The following is an 18,204-nucleotide window of genomic DNA, read 5'->3' as shown; positions in this document are numbered from 1 at the left end:
TTAGGGAAGATTTTTTTCATTATGAAAATATTTATCTTAACCTTCTAAAATAATTAGAAAGAGACTTGTAAATCTAAATGATAGATTTTACGTGCGGGGGTATATCCGAATGTTTAATGTAAAATATGTAAAATCTTATCAGATTTCTTAGTCGATACGGTATATATGCTGTTTCGGCATGAGAAAAAAATAGGTAGATTTAGGATGAGGGTCTTGCTAGGGTGGATTCAAGGCGAGAATATTTTCCATATCTTCCTAAATCATTTAGAAAGAGAATTGTTTTCTTAATCACTATTGCAAATATAACGGGTCTATTTTAAAATGAAAACCATTCACGGTTATCTTAAGATGAAATTATTTTATTGGATGTCTCTAGTTTTTTTAACGTGTGTTTAGGCTTTTAAGAATCTCTAGACATTATTATTATATCACGAGGGATGGTATTTGTCTGAGAGAGCTATCGGCTGTCTCATAAAATACGTGTATATACAGGTATTTTGTAACGTGTATATACAAGTATTTTGTAATTTAGACGATACAACGATTTAAAATATATTTTCTAGAATTTAAGCATTTGTTACGTCCGGCGGACTCCACGATTCTTTTCTTTCCTCGAAATTATACGATAAACATTGGTAGGGCCAATTCTTACTCGTAGATATCTGAGACAGAGAATAATAAATGGAATCTGACATTAAGCGGATAACCAGTCGCTGGTTATCAACTCAAATTTTTTACTATAAAATCAAATAGTCGTATATGGTTATAATTGGTACGTCCGGTGAAATGTAAAACCACTTGCGCTCAAACGATCCTTATCAAGTACCACGTCAACAATAGGCATATGATACTCTGTCTCTTAAAGTAAGAAACAATAAATAAAAGTAATACTAAAGGGTGACCAGTAGCTATAACCTAAGATTTTTTAAAACAAAATTGTAGTTACAGCTGTCACGTAAAAATCCAAGTGCTTCGCATGTTTATAATGGTCCATATGAAACTTTTCTATTTGACAATTTAGACAAAAAGCATACTGGATATAGGAAAAATTATCAAAAAGAAAACTAAACAATCTTTGATACGACACATATGTTTGACTCACGAGCAAATTCTCATGAACAGTAAATTAGTCATCCTACTCCCATTCTACTAGATAAAGCTAAGTCTCGAGCCAAAGAGCTCAACCAATTAAAAATCTCAAGAAACCCCTCTCCTTCCAAAAACATCCTTGTCCCTAAGAAGGGAGTAATTGAAATTGTCTCATTCGTTGAAAAAGATCCCTACTATCCAGTAAGGAGGAGGAGCAATGATTTTAAAATACGCGAGCACAAGTTGCAGCGGGGGGATTCATTCATTCATTCATGAGCACTCTTTTTCTTAGTTACAGTCGAGATTCAGTTATAGTTAAATATAGAATTTTGAGAATTCAGTCTTAATCTGATTCAAATTATATAGCCTCGGGGATCCTTTCTTGTGTCACGCAATTGAATTATTAATCCGCTTTATGTCTTAGCGAAAATGTCTTATTAAGATTTAATTGTGCATTATGTGTAAGTGGATATTTATTAAAAATCTTCTGATGGACATCTCCATTAGCCAACTCTTCATGCTATAATGGCGAAGACTTCAGCCATTGCAATTTTATCAAACCATTCACTCTTGTGATGTCAACGAGTAGTGAGTAAAATTGAGTAATTTTTATTTCCTCTCTTTCACATATCTTATTATTTCACCATTTAAATTGAAACATTTCATCTTTTATTTATTAACTTCTTACTTTTCTCTCTGAAAGATGGTTCTCGATTAACTTCTTGATTCTTATTTCCCTTTAATTGTTCTTTCTGATTTATTCAGCGCGAATTAGTATAGTTTTCTAACTTTATACCTCGTTTCAGCCTTTCCTTATATATATTTAACTCTCCCTATTTCAATTTTTCCCATTCACTTTTCTTTAATTTCTCATCTCCTTTATATTATTATTGTTATTATTATTATTATTATTTTCTTTACATTATTTTTCATTATATTATCATTACTTTTTGAAGAAACCGTTAAAGTAGATGAATGATTTTCGAGCTCAGACTAATTTAGACCTGTGTTTCAGCGAATTTAGAAAATTTTAATTCTAATTACAACACATATGCGCAAGCGACGAATACTATACTTCCTTTAATGAGTAAGCGTTATTCAGATTCTTATTACACATTCGGTTTTTATTTTTGTTTTATTTCTTATATTATATTAAATATATATATATTGTAATAACCAGTCAGAACTTGATTCTTAACGTAAATTCCTTCCTGTATATTCTGACTGATGACCTCCGAACGATTGTAACACCCGCGAGAATATATATATACACACAGATACCCACACACACCTAGTTATAAGCGCTAACATGTATTTTTCATTCTTTCTTTATCTTTGTAAATATTATATTGTATTTTTAATTTAATATATAATTTAATTATTTAATCCGTTCTCTTTCCTAAATCCTGAGATCGCACTAGGTCCCATCCCGCGTAACAAGGATTAAATTCCTTTACCGAAAAGGGACTACCGAGCGAATAGGCTTAAAAACACAGCGTTAAAGAGACCTTCGGTCGCTGACCTGTGTCAGGCCCTTCACATTCGTTCGACCCGATCCATACACACGCCCGAATAAAATGTGTCACGGGGTAAGTAAGTTACGTTCTTCCATACGGCCCACCCATTCCAGGGCCTGGACGTAACATACTGATAAATTTGAGGGCTCGTCCGGGATAGAAACGTGCGATCTTGGAAATGGGAAGGAATGTAAAAATCTCGATAAAAATTAAAAAATCCTTTTAAAAGACAATTCTTTGAGAGTAAAATATATTCAAATTAAATTTAAACCTAAATTTATATCAGAAGGTATTCAGATTTATATCAGATTTATATCTTTGAATTATACACGCTATACACATATATTCCGATAGCAACTCCTAAATCTATTTCAAAACAAATCTATTTTAGTTTGTGGATATTGTGGAAACAAACTCTCTTTTTTTATTTATTCATAATGACAATATACATCCTAGCCAAAGGTCTGATGATTTTCTCGATATAATTATTAATCAAAAACAAAAAAAAAATTAAATAAAATTTGTATTACAGAAATTTATATTAAATTCGTATTAAAGAAATAGGAAGTGATTTCAAAACAATGTCTTATCAAAATCCTTTCGCTACGCTAAAATACGCTGTTGAAGCTGTTCCTTTCTTCGACGGCAATAACATTCCACTAAATTATTTCATTGAAGGATGTAAAGAAGCAAAATCTATGTTACCTGAAGAAGTAGAATTGCAATTTACTAAAATCATAAGAACCAGAATAATCGGAGAAGCTCGGCGAACTATACAAGATCAATTTTTTAGTAGCATATCGCAATTAACGTCCTACTTAAAACGAATTTACGGTCCTTCGAAAAATGTTTATCAATTGCAAGGAGAATTAGGATGTATTTATCAAAAACACAAAGAAGACGTAATTAGTTATGCTAGTAGAATTAAAACTCTTGGAAAACAAATCTTAGAAGCATATCAATATCTAGAAAAAGTTTTGCCTGATGAAAATATTAAAATATTATTAGAAAAGAACATGTGTGAATGTTTCATAAGAGGGTTGAAGCCCAACATAGAACAAAGAATTACCAGAAATCTAAACATAGAAGACACCATTGCCGACGCTTTGAGGATTGAAGAATCAAGTAGATTATCAAGTAATAAACGCACGGCCTGTAACAATAAATCTTGATAAACGCGGTCGTGCGCCTACTGTCCAAGTTAACATTAATGATAAACCCACTCAAACCATTTTTATGATAGATAAAGGATCCAGCCCAAATTTAATTAAAGAAAATTTTATACCTAAAAATATAAACATTAATTATACAAAAATATTGCAATTAAATGGCATAAATAATTATCCAGTATATACGTTCGGGAAGATCATATTAAATCTTTTTAAGATATCTGTGCCTTTTCATATAGTATCTCACGATTTCCCAATCCCAGAAGCTGGAATATTAGGGAATGATTTTTTAAAACAAACTTCCTCAAAGTTAGACTACGCACAAGGATGTCTGGCCGTATCTGAAATTAATAATATACCTTTCTTCACGCCGGAAATGATCACAGTGCCTCCACGGTCAGAGTCATTATTTTATGTAAGAGTGGAAAATCCTGAAATAAAAGTAGGATATATATCAAAATTAAAAATAGCACATGGAATCTATTTTGGAGATATCATCGTGGAAAACATCGCTGGAAAGGCATATTTAAACGTCCTAAGTACATTGAATGAAGAAATGGACGTCCACGTTCCTATTATACGTCTAACATCTTTGAATAATCTACTTGGTAATCAAAAAAAAGATTTTGAAGTTCTAAGGAATCAGGAACAACCAACGGATAAAAGGGAAGAAACTACGCACGAAGTATTTAATAAAATATTTAATGAGTTTGATGATCGTGAAAGTAAAATAGAAATTGGAGACAAAATCAATAATCGTCAAAATAAAGATCATCAAGATAATATTATTACTAAAGAAGCTCGGGACGAAGATAAGAAAGAAATGTTAAATCAAGAAGAGAATAAACAGAAGACTCAAACCCAAAATAAAAACAGAATTAATTGTGAAAACAAAATAATGAATAAAAATGAGAAGAAAAACAAAAAAGATTATCTAAACAACTTGAATAATTCCAAGTTCCTTGGAGGGGGAAATTACCAAACTCCTCCTGAAAATATTAATAATCCAAAAATCCTTGGAGGGAAAAATGACCAAATCCTTCCTGAAAATATTAATAATCCAAAAATCCTTAAGGAAGGAAGCTTCCAACCTTCCGCTAAAAGAAAAATTTCTAGATTTTCGGAGGGAAATTTCCAAACCTCTTTAGAAAATTCTAGCTCCGTCGATTGCGAGGAGGGAAGTTACCAAACCTCACCACGCAACTCGGCACGTTTCAAATCTAAAAATTCTAAGGAGAGAAGACAAATATCCTCTCTAAATATTAATTTTTCAAGGATTGGATTATCCACAAAAAATCTCAAGAATAAATTTAAATCTTCTCATGTCACAACTGATGACGTTGTTGAAAGGGCTGAAATTTATAATCTAAATACAAAAAATTTTCGAGGCAAAAATAAGCCTTCTTCCAAGCTCCTTTATTCCTCTCAAATTAAAACACAAGAAGTTATAGAGAAATTTATGCGAAAACGCAAATCACAAGAAGAGGAAAATATAGAAAATCGAGTAATTAATCCCAATAATTGTGAACTGCACCAATGTTTAACAGTCGCCGAAGAAACGAAGAAGAATCAACCCAAGAAGATTATGGAGCTGCTACGATTGAAACATTCAAATGAAAAACAACAATACAGTATTGGAGACACGTTATCCAGGAAACCTGTGAGTTTCGAAGAGGTGAAATATAAAATGACGACAATCAGGAAATTTTTAAATCTAAACAATTCAGAAGACACAGAAGCAATCTCTGAAACATTGACAGGATTTGATAACAAGAAAGAAGAAAATGATGATTTTAATTTGTGTTTTTCGAATACTGAGAAAATCGAAAATATTATATCTGAAAACAATTTATCCAATATTAATATTGATTCTGCATCATTTACATTCGGAGAATTAAGCCAATCTTTTGGATTACAAATATCAGAACAAACTTTAATTCACAGTTTTCTTAAGCGAAACAAAATACAAACAAGGAGCCAAACAGTGAAATTAAAGGATAATATTAAAGAACTAAAAAAACGAAACGAGCCGCCGGATAAAAACTATCATGTAAGGAAAAAAGATGAGAAGAGAAAAGAAACGACGGAAGAAAAAGCAATTGGAGTCAAAATAAAGAAGCCTACTATAATTACTTCTTTCAACAAAATAACTGGAAACATCATGAAATTTTCATCAAAAATCGGAAGAAGTAGCAAAAATATATTAACACTTCAAGATCAGTTGGCAAAATTTTGCATGAGAATATCTCTATCACATCAGACATCCAAAATCACCGCAAGGATTTTTGCAGTCCGATTTACTCGTACACTTGAAGCATCGAAAGCGATATTAATAGATCCAGAAAAAATTCCCGCTAATAATTTAATGAAGGAAATTTCTAAATTATTGAAAATTTACAAATTTTGTATCTCTTATCTACAATCAAATGAATTATTAGAAAGATCTGATCATATAATGGAATATTTTAAACAATGTACAAATGAGCAGAAACAATGGAATAGATGGATCGATTTCACAACGTTCAATTATAATATCAACATATACGAAACAATTAAACATACTCCATATGAAATGAGTTTTCATAAAATAGCACGAGTTTCATCACACGAGTTTTTCATCCCAGAAGATAATTTAATAAACTACGATAAATACTTAATAAACTCTGTAATATATCTTTCAAGAAAGTCTTTTTACGCAATTCAAGAAAATATTCATAATGTCAAAGCGGAACTCAGATCTGAAGAGCATTATCAGACCATTCAAAATTTTAAATCAGAAAATCAAGTATTTTCATCGAAAAGATCGAAAGCGAGAAGATTCAGAGATCAGTATCCAAGACTTCATAAAACATTGAAGAAATTAAATAAGAATAATGCAAAAATTAAAATAAAAATAAACAATTTAATCGTGCACTTTAACCGTTTATGAATTTTTTACATTAAATCAAAATCCAACGAGATAATCTTCAAAGAATTAAAGAAGTGCTGCTTTTTAACGCCGAATATAATAGATAACTCGAGTTCAACGCCTAGAGGAAAACAATTCTCAGAATCAGGAGATTCTTATCTTTCACCACCTTTAAAGGAAACTTCTATCTACACTACAACTCAAGGACTGAAAATTATAAAGTATGACCAGCTAAGTATAAGCCATGACAAGAATACTTTCTATTACTTAGGCTTATATATAAACAAGATTTCTAGCATTATTAATTGTAATCGTAATCACTACTCTTATACACATGTATACTTTCTATTACAGTTTATATTTCCCTTTTATTATATAGGTTATTATATATTGTTATACTTCTCCGTACAAATAATTTTTAAGAAATGATTAGATATTAAGGTATATTAAGATAATATATATATACATACTCTGAGAATTATCTCAAATTTTTTCCTTTTCTATATATGTGCATAAAATAAAAATAACGTAAAAAAAAAATTTTTTTTATATACTAAATATACATATATAATTATATTATACATATACAACATAACTATCATATGAAGAGAAATTTCTTTTAAAACTTTCTCTCATTATTAACTTCATTTATATATATATTATCTTAACTTCTTATTTTTCCTTTGACTATAGATAAATTTAAATATATAGTTATATAAATATTAAGAAATATTGGTTATATACATATATATATATATATATATATATATATTGAGAAAGGGGCGAATAGAGAACTATTTTTCCTTGCATTCCTTTTTTTTCTATTTTATTTAAAGTCGAATGAAAACTACTTGATCATCAATATAATGTAGAAATGTTAGCATATCGTCGTCGTATCCAGTGAAGTCTCGTAATAGAAAAAAAGGGGGATAAATATCTCTTATATACATGGATAATACATGGATCAACGGCATACAGCATACATGAAAAAATTCACTTGGAAACCGTTCGAAATCTAATGAAAATGCATCATAATCATTAGATCTGCTATTAACATTATCCCAATACGTAAGCAGAGTGCAATCCGGATATACACCTACTCTACAATCTGCTCCACATAAAATTTCTGCTCATATTAAAAATAAGCTATATCTATAAAAATTTACGGCATAATAAAATTAACTCTGTAAACAAATGCAGGAATTGCATTGAAAAAATATCCATACGTATACAAAGCATTCTCGATTGAGATAGTGCCGAAAATCGCAAAACGAACGAAAAAAGAAAACAGGTTCTTCAACAATCCCTTTGACACTCAATATATATATTTTTCTTCATCATTGATGACCAAGTAGCTGTAACTACGTATATTCTTTAGTTTTATTTCTTTTCATGTCAACGAAAAGGAAAAAGAGTTCTATAAAATTTTTATTGCGTAATTATGTGTAATATTACATACACACAGATTTTTACTAATATCCATATAATATAAAATAAGTCAGAGAATTAAAATTCTTTTTATGCTCGAAACTTATAAAGGAAAGACGAAAGAATTAAGATAGCAGTTTTGAAATTAAGATTTCTTTCCTCCATTTTGAATAAAAAATATATAATATACATGTATAATATAAGTAAAAGATAATTAATAAGGTTTAAGAAAGAATAATTAATAAAAAGAGAAAAAATGTAATCACTACATAATCATATATTCTAATCATTATATGCTCTAATCATTAAACATTATTATCATTTAAGAATATGTTATAAGAAAATCTGTACAAGAAGGACGAGAGAACAAAGAAATAGTTCTGGAAGTTGCCTATTCTTTCCTCCTTCTTTAAATAATAAAAGAGAACTAACTTATACTATTATAACGACACTATATACTTATATTATACTATTACACATTACCATAAGTACATAACAATGCGTATAGTAATTCTTCTTTCTCAGAAAGAAAAGAATCGAATATTTCTATTATTTGCAAATGTTGTGTACCCCCAACATTTGTCTAAGGCGGGGGGTGTCACGTCCGGCGGACTCCACGATTCTTTTCTTTCCTCGAAATTATGCGATAAACATTGGTAGGGCCAATTCTTACTCGTAGATATCTGAGACAGAGAATAATAAATGGAATCTGACATTAAGCGGATGACTAGTCGCTGTCAACTCAAATTTTTTACTATAAAATCAAATACATAAAAAATATTCCACCTTGTATGCAACAAAATGTTTTAATAAAAAAATATCGCTAAAAATAATTTATAAAAATTTTCCCTCAAAAAATATATATAATTTTCCTAAAAAGAAAATCAAAACTAAATATGAAAGCAATAATTAACTAGCCAAGTACATTGAAGCAATTGATAGGATTTGTAATTTGAAATAAATTTATCACAAATTCTATCTTGCATTTATGTATTACAGATTCTCGACAAAATGAAAATGATTTTCAAAATGAGTTCAATACTATGTATGATATATAAAAATACATTATTATGTGTGATCCAAATAACTATTTGTACAAAATATGAAATAGCACTAATATATTGCGGGTTTTATATTAGATTACAAATAGTAAGTCATGAAACTATTTAACACTTACTGCAATAACATCGATTGCATTAATCGCCAATTTTGAATTTAAAGAGAAAAACTAATCGACTTGGTTTAAGATCATAAGTTTTACTATTTACTAAACCTGGAACTAAAGGATTTAAGAAACGTTACATACAAAAATTTTACCCGAGTTGTAAATTCAGAATTAAAAAAATTAAGACCAAAACGACTTACAAAAACTTGGCGTGCTCGAGTCATATTATAATACACATAATTTTACAAAGTTTACGAATTATATACATGTAATTAATTTCAATTATAGATTAATACGACCCGAGCACGCGACAAATATCCTCATAACTCAAATCACGCGCCGGACGAAAAGATATACCCGCAGGACCATGCGATAAATTCGGCGAATCAAACGATAATCCTACGTAATCGCCCGGTTCGCATGAATTTAACGCATACGCGTGAATTTCGCGAAACGTGTTTTCTAACGAGTGATATATATCGACGCCTTCAATCAACGGTCGTATCGTGAAACTCGCTTCTCTACCGATTACCCGGAATCTTCTAAATTGTCGCGCATTTTCCGATATTAAATTTACAAAATTGAAATTATTATTTCCGACCTGTTGCTGAAGTTGTTGCTGCTGTTGTTGTTGCTGTTGTTGATGTTGTTGTTGCTGCTGGTACTCATGCTCCTCCTCCTCCTCCTCCGCGCCTTCTTCACCCTCCTCAGTCTCGGATGAAATATTTTCCGAGCGGGGTAACTCAGCTACCTCCCCCTCAATTTCCTCCTCCTCCGCTTCTTCTTCCTCATTGCTGCGAGAGAGCGCTGAATTTTGTTCGCCGTCAACACCACCTCCGTATTGCACTGTTAAAAATAAAAAACCGTATAAATTATAAAATATTATTCTTATTATTTTTATTATTTTTATATTTTTATACTCGAATGTAATCCGTACTATGAATGTTATAATACAACGAAATAACTCACCTTTTTAGCAATATTCGTTGTTTTTATTCCGTTACTAATATTCTGGGGAATAGCTAATCCCCCAGCGACGAGTTTCTAAAGAAAAATTAAGAATTTGTTGGATTAAATTCGAGCATAAAAATACCGAGAAATAAATTAATAAAGTTACCTTCTCTGGAGGGAGCGTATACATTTTCCTCTTCTTTATCCCCCTCTTCTTCTTCTCCCTTTGTCTCTTCTTCTTCTTCTTCTTCTACCACTATCACTTCTTCCTCTTCCTGCACTTCTTCTTCTTTTCCGCTCTCCTCTGGCTCTTCTTCATTAATCTCCACTCTCTCGCGCTCCTCCATCTCTCGCAGAAATTCTAATAATATTTTAAGATTTGAATATTTAATATTATAGAAACAAAATTTAAAAAAAGTTTTAAAAATACTTTTATATTCCGATTTTCGTTTTAGTATATATTTTACATCATCATCTTACTTCGCTATCGGGGCTGCTGACTGCGTATGTGATGTCGGCAGCGTCATCGTCCATGTTTTCCTCGCCGTTGTCGTCGCCGTCATCGTCGTCAAGAACGACAACGGGAATCGCCGGATTTTCCTCGAGTAATCGCGGTCTTCCTGAAATGTAGAATATTTTTATTAGTATTATTTATTATTTTTATTACTACCGAATAATCTATCTGAGAAAAATTAGCATGCGTTTTTATTACGTGCAAACTTACGTGAAAGACCTGCCTCGGATTCTTCTTCAGCGCGGCGTCTACGCGAAGGTCGCACCATCGATGTTCTCGCGGGATTATTGATTCCTGTGATTAAATTAGTAATTAAATATTTAACTTTATAATCGCGATTTTTCGTATTTTTTTTCATCGAAAGTAAAAATAAATAAAATAAGTAAAATGATTACCCGTCGACTGGATCCTGCTGTAGTTTTGGAGTAGGTAGGTTACATGTCCACTATATCTTCCTCTTCTTCATATTTCTCATCTTCTCTCAAGGCTCTTCGTGCACTAATTATTTCGCCGGCAAGATTTAGCAATTTCGCGTCGCCGCCGAAATGCCCCAATTTATATAAAATTGCAAGCATTGTATCGGAGCAGGCACACGCGAAACTCGAAAATACACTATAATTATGTTCACTCGTTTCCGTTAATTTGGAAATGTAGCTCGTGGAATTTATCTTTGGAGATAAATTCGCAGCCAACTTTACACATCTCGATATCAAAGTCTTATTACACGCCACTTTTTTCCTCAAAGAAATAACACGCGAGCGAAAATCGTACAAGTTTCCTCGGGCGAAGAAAATCTCGAAAATGCTTATATTCGGTTAAAGGTTGTCCATTTTATATATTTTGCTCCCCACTCGAAAAAGGAAAGCCAAGCAAACCTTTATCGCCGCTCGGAGAAGTTCGAAAAAAATGTAGAAGTTTGAAATTTCTTGTAGTCATACCGTATTGTAATTATATTTTTCATCGTAGTGCGAATAATCTATTTTTGATTTCTTATTTTGTTTTTCGAAAAAGCAACTGACGCCAAGCATTTTTCTAATTACCTTAATTAAGTATTGGTATACGCATATGATTTCTTAAAAACTAAGCGTAATAAAAAAAATTTGTAATTATTTCATTTGTCAAAGATTTTTATTTTGCGTTGACCATAGCTATTACACGAGTAGAATAAATTTTTAAAATCATTTGTTTCTTTATAAGAAAAAATACTCGTTTAATGCTAATAATAATAATAATAATAATAATACACGACGTGTTGCTGCGTGTTCGCAGTAAAGGACAGAAGGAGATATTGGGAGATATATTGAAATCGTAGTGAAAAAAGTACTCTGTGAATTTTTTTTAAGAAAAACTTGATATTTATAAACTTTAAATTTAGACGGGCCATCAGAGCTAAACGCGGATGGTAGTGCGTAATTTCAACGAGAATTAAGTTCTCGTTGAAACTTATTTGTGTGCACGGGGCACAAATTTTCTTGGTACGATACCAAGCAAAATTTTTTAAATAATTCTCAATTCGAGAAATTATTTAATTATTATCCCTCTTTTCCCCCCCGTAGTGTTGTAGGCGAGAAAAATATCGGGCCGAAAGTCGCTGAATCGGGAATCGAACCCGTGTCTTTCGCTTGATATTTATTATTAAATTTTATCGATGTACATTTATTTATTGGTTTTCATAAAATTTTCGTTTCTGTAAAATCGTACAAGAAATTTCATTAAATTTAAGCGAAAGTATCTCTACAAATACAATGCTGAAATATACATCTAAAAATGTTAAATTATTAATTTGAGTTCGGACACTTTGTTCGATTTCTTCATAATTTCCTTTAATTGTGAGTTTTATAATTTCACAATCTATGTACGATGAGGGAAGTTTTAATTCTATTTCGTTTATTATATAGTTAGTACATGTATTGACAGTATCAACGATATTAATTAATTGCGACAAATGCGTATCTACGCATTTTATAATATTTTCCAAACCGAGGAAAGTAACTTTTTGCATCACGATAGCGGTGTTATAAGTTTTTCGTTTCTTCAACGGAGGTTGTTCTTCCTTCTCGCCATTAGTCGCGGAATATTCGGTGGTTTCCTTGTATGCCACTAGAATAGCCCTCGCGCCATAAGCACTGGTAAAGTTGGTGATTTTGTTAATAATAATCGGATTTAATCCCCCCGTTCTTTTTTGATCCTCGTTCAAATACTGCCTCTATATGATCTATGCAGGCTTGAAATTGCTGTCACGTGTCGGAGTCGAGACAAATCCCATCGGCATTATTGCTCGTTAATTTAACAATTGGAACGAAGCAGTCTTCCTTCGTCGATTGCAATCCCACTTGTATCTTCTTAGTGAAGGATGAATTAAGTCCATATGTTGTTGATAGCAACAAATGTCGGTTCCCGCACAGCACTTTATATTTCAGATACACAGCAGATACATAAAATGTGAAATATTACTATATAGCAAATACGTAATAATACGTATGAATCATGTACCAGATACATGTTTAATACCAATAAATGTCCGCGCTATAGATACGTAATTTACGTTATATATCACATACATATGACTATATACAATTTGTGTGTGTGTGTGTGTGTGTGTGATATGTGTTAAATACATAAATTATGTATTTGATACGTATCTGTAATATTGCAAATATGCGTTTACAATGTACTGTGTATTTTGACTGTGTGAGTCTCCTAATAGCACACATGTCCAAAAAACATTCAGAGGACAGAGAATGTTTTATGTCCTCTGGTTGTTCTCTGGATGATCCCTGGACATGTGTGCTGTTAGGAGCATATATTCACATACATACATATATATATATATATATATATATATATATATATATATATATATATACATATATACATAAAGTTTAAAGTAAAAATAATGTTCCGATACTATATAATTATACTTTTAAAATGTTTGATGTTAATATTTAGAAATATATTAATGATATAAAGTATTTGTATTATTGTAAATTTTATATTTTATTTGATCCGAAACTAAATAAAATAAAAAGTTTGAATAAATGCATTTAACACATATATATCTCATTCAGTCTTTTTAATTTTATTTTAATATAAAGATTAAATATATAGTTTTACATTTTGTACAAAATGTTATTACATAAATAGTATATTATATTTTTTAGTTCTTAAGAAAACATTATTATAATATAATAAAAAACTTTTAATAAACATGAATAAAAAACTGTTAATAAACATTAAAATATTATAAAATTATAAAATGACTTTTAATGTTCAACGCATAATTATTTATATTAATTATATATTTATATTAATGATTGCATAAACTTATTAAGAACGAAACATCTGCTGTTTGTTATATACATGTTACATACATGTATGTTACATAGTTTAATAAAAAATAAAAAGAAAAATATCTAATTATAACAAATAAAAAAACAAAATTCTAATGTTCATTATGATGCAGATTTTTTAAAAATATTTATATCTTCATTTTTTGTACATCATTCTTGATGTTGATCTTGAATATTATCAGTTTGGTTTCTTTCTTTGTTTCTGAAATAATCAATAAATTTAATATTTAATGTAATATAATTATTATTAAATATAGAAATATAATAAAGAAATATATAATAAAATAATTTCTAAAATATATATAATTATAAGAAACGTACAATCTTTCAATATTCATTTGAATATATGTTTACTTTGAATAGAAAAACATAATGAATATCATAAAAGATTATTAGAAACAACTTACTTAAAAAAAACTCTGAATTGATATATACAATTTTGCTAATAAATATTAATATTTAAAAGAAATAATGTTTACTTACGCAATTCTACGAACACGTGCAGGAACTTGAACGATCCAATTGATCATAATTTTTATAATTATTTCCTCGGTTGAATATGCGTCGTATAAACGAACAACAGCTACAAATATATATATCAATTTATAATATTATACACATTATCATCACAAACGATATTCATTTATACTTTGTTCCAATATAACTATTCTGTAATATAATATAACTATTTCTGATACAATGCTATAACGATTTCTGCAGTATTAATCGATACATGTTTCATATTATGATTACAGTGTCGAAAGAGACAGAAGGAATTAGCAGAAATTATTAATTTCGAAAAACAACCACAATTATATAATTATTGATAATAAATGGCTTTGAAATTTTTTACCTATAATTAAACTGACAATCTTAAAACTTCGGAATTCATTTTTTCCTCGAGCTCCTTTCCAGCTAAATAACATTAATATTTCATCCTTTATTAAAGTTCTGAAAATATTTTTTATCTTGTCTTGTAAGTTTGTTCCACCTTTCAATTTCAAAAAGTCTCTCTGAAATAATTTGAAATATATAAATAATTAAAATATAGGTATATGAAATGTGTGAAGTTATATGTATATATATATATATATATATATATATATATATATATATATATATATGAAATGCAATTATGTATAATCGCTCATATAATTGATTATCAAATAATAATTATTAATTATTAATAATAATTATAATTATTAAGTAAAAATATAAACATTTACCATTTTAACGAAAAATTCTTCGTTTTTTAAATTTTCTTCTAACTGTTGTAATTCATCCATTGAAGAAATAGTGTTGAAAGCAAAATCTTCTTCGACATTATTTATATTAATTTCTTTATTTGTAATGTGGTCTGCTTTATTTTCTAATCTACTGAGCCTTTTGTCGACGTATGTCACTTCAACTAAGATGCGGTTAACTTTTTTCAAAATTTCCTTCAACACTGAAAATTAGCATATCATGAGTTATATTTAAAAATATTACATTAAAAAAGATTTTTTATATTTATATATTTAACCTTTCTGAAATTGATCTTCATTATTTTTATTTAGATGTGTTGTTAATTCTTTATTATATTCATCGATGGAATGAACATTATCTTCATCGATAAAACCTCCTTCATTGTTATCTTCCAACTCTGTTTTTTTACGTTCAGCAATAACTTCAATTTCTTGTTGAAGACTCCGTTTTTTCTTATCAGTTTTAATTATTTCGATTTTTTCGGATGAAATGATCGGATGTTCATAGGTCGCCAAAATCTGTGCAGATTTTTTCGAATGAAACAATTGTGATCCAGAAAATTCTTTCGGATCTGGTAAAGGAGATAGTAGACTAGAATCCACTTCTGCACCAGAAGATTCATCGTCAGATGACGTTAAATTTTTTGCAGCAGCTGTATCATGCCGTGTTTGTTTTATATTTTCTTCATCCTCAGTATATATATCGGATATAGTTTCAGCCATCCTTAACTTTTCTTGGCCTCGTTCAAAAGTATCTAAATATAATTAACAAAATATAAATACAAAACACACATAGATAGACAATCAAGAATAGTATAGAGAATTATGTGTCGACAGCTTGATTTTAAAAGAAAATATCAAAGTTTCCAATAAATGGAATTAATTTTTTTTTCTTCTCGGCAATATCAGAGTCCAATGAATCCAGTCAAAATAACTTTTAATTTCATTTATTATATCAGTTGTTGATATAAACCTTTGTTTACATTGATTTTATTCATTGAATTGATATTGTCAAGAAGGAAAAAAATGAATTTTATTTTAACACAAAGAAGAAGGGAAGACAAGTTTCAATAAATAATTGTAGATATACCTGCTAAAGCAAAAATGCGTAGAACGTCATACAACATCTAACCAGCTTTTACATTTTTTAAATCCGGTATTTCTTTACTCTGTATAGCCTTATTCAGCCTCTTTTTCACATCGTAATTTGGATAGAAGCAAATCTGCTGCTTTTGATCGGATATCCGCAACCAGTTATTAGGAACTAGTGCTAGCCCGTCATTAAATTCAACTACATAGAAGTTTTCTGTAAACTATCAATGAAATATATGTATAATGATAAATTAATTTATTGACAATAAATATTAATCATGTGCATTTCTATATTTACCTCTAAAGAAGATCCTTTCTTCATTTTTTGGGAAGAAAACTGCTCGCGTCTCAGTGTAATCAGAAGTATTGAAAACTACGGCTTAAAATGTTCAAAACATAACTTACAAAAAAAGCCGCGGTTTATTACAATTAGTTTAATTTTAAATAATGACATGTAATCGCGTGTGCATAAACTAGATTCAGTTAATTTTTATTCAATTTTTAAAGTTATCTGTTATTCATGTTTTAATCATATGTACATTTACCTTTCTACAAATTCTCGAATTTCGAAAATGAGACGAACAAAAAACAAAGACAACAAAGGATGAATATGGACAAGTATCGCCGAATGGTCACAAACATGCAAATCCTTCTGGTTCATATATGCACACTTTTAACTTATTCATTTATTGCAACCTTGACGAGATGCAGCAACCAGCAGACACAAGTTGGATATTAGTCGACGAAAGCGATAAAGTTGGTCGCAATCGTTAGTCGTTCGAACTATCGATTTATTGAAATCAGAATATTGTCAATCATGCCATTATTGCAAACATCATAAATAATAATTGAGAGAGAATTGAATGAAATATTAACTTTTTAACTCTTCTTGTTCATATTTGCAATTATCGCATTACGATAATCATGTGTTCTTATATTATGTTTATATTGATAGATTGTTATATTGCGCTTCAAAAGTTGTTTTATTGTCCACAAACGTGTCGAATAGGAATGACATACAATTTTGAATTAAATTTAATTTTCCACATCTTTCCTTGTATTTCATTCAAAGGATAACATATCACATTACTATTTATTTCTTCAACAGCATTAATGCCCAAATTCTCTGATGAAAATGGTCGTGAATATAAAACATCTGATTTCCTCAATTGATAACCAACAACATACGTTATATTATTAGTACATTTCACGACATTCTTAACTGTAAATAAGTTTCCATCTTTTGTCATGATACAATCATTTGCTTCGCTGTTGCAGTCGATTTCATAATTTTCTAATAATAGTAGTTTCCTGTATTGCGATTCAATAATATCTTGAATTTCATCAGCCACTATACCAGTAGTATGTCTTCCTTTTAATTCAAATTTATGAAGTGAATGAAATGATTTATTCTTTATACTCTCATACCGATTTTGTCTTCTTTCCATGTATCGTCGTATAACTTGCTGCAGTGGTTTTTCTGCTTTACACAGAAAACTTTTTAAAGTTTGTAAAAAGTTTTCAAATCTAAATGAGCTAAAGGAATCAAGTGACCCAAATTTTCGAGCTTCGTTAGAGAGATGTAACAAATTATGTACATTATGAGACATATATTCCTTGCCATAAATTTTCTCAAATGATTCAACAAAATGTTGCAATAGTTTTTCTGCATAATCTACATTGTTTTTATTTACTATTAGCATTGGACTGATGAGTATTGATACAGCCACATGTAAGGTCAAAAAGTGTGTGTATATATCTCTATTTAAAACTGTTT

General features: G+C 29.8%; 1 protein-coding gene and 1 pseudogene across 2 annotated transcripts in view; one reads left to right on the top strand and one right to left on the bottom strand.

The window, feature by feature from the left end:
• LOC145963070 (uncharacterized) overlaps positions 1-18,204 on the top strand; it is a 250,716-nt gene that overhangs the window by 54,752 nt on the left and 177,760 nt on the right. The window lies entirely within an intron of this gene.
• Positions 14,039-16,749, bottom strand: LOC145962440 (uncharacterized; annotated as a pseudogene). Its single transcript, XR_014435859.1, has 7 exons — positions 16,726-16,749; positions 16,426-16,648; positions 15,614-16,090; positions 15,318-15,538; positions 14,945-15,104; positions 14,575-14,674; positions 14,039-14,293 (listed from the first exon to the last, which is right to left on the bottom strand). The product of XR_014435859.1 is annotated as an uncharacterized LOC145962440 (transcript).

The sequence above is a fragment of the Camponotus vicinus genome, unplaced genomic scaffold, assembly GCF_025532165.1.
Source record: "Camponotus vicinus isolate PSW18456_S1 unplaced genomic scaffold, iyCamVici1.0 SCAF_12, whole genome shotgun sequence".
Classification (NCBI taxonomy): Eukaryota; Metazoa; Arthropoda; class Insecta; order Hymenoptera; family Formicidae; genus Camponotus; species Camponotus vicinus.
Note: the sequence above shows the minus strand (reverse complement) of the source record. Positions and strands in the feature narration are given on the sequence as shown.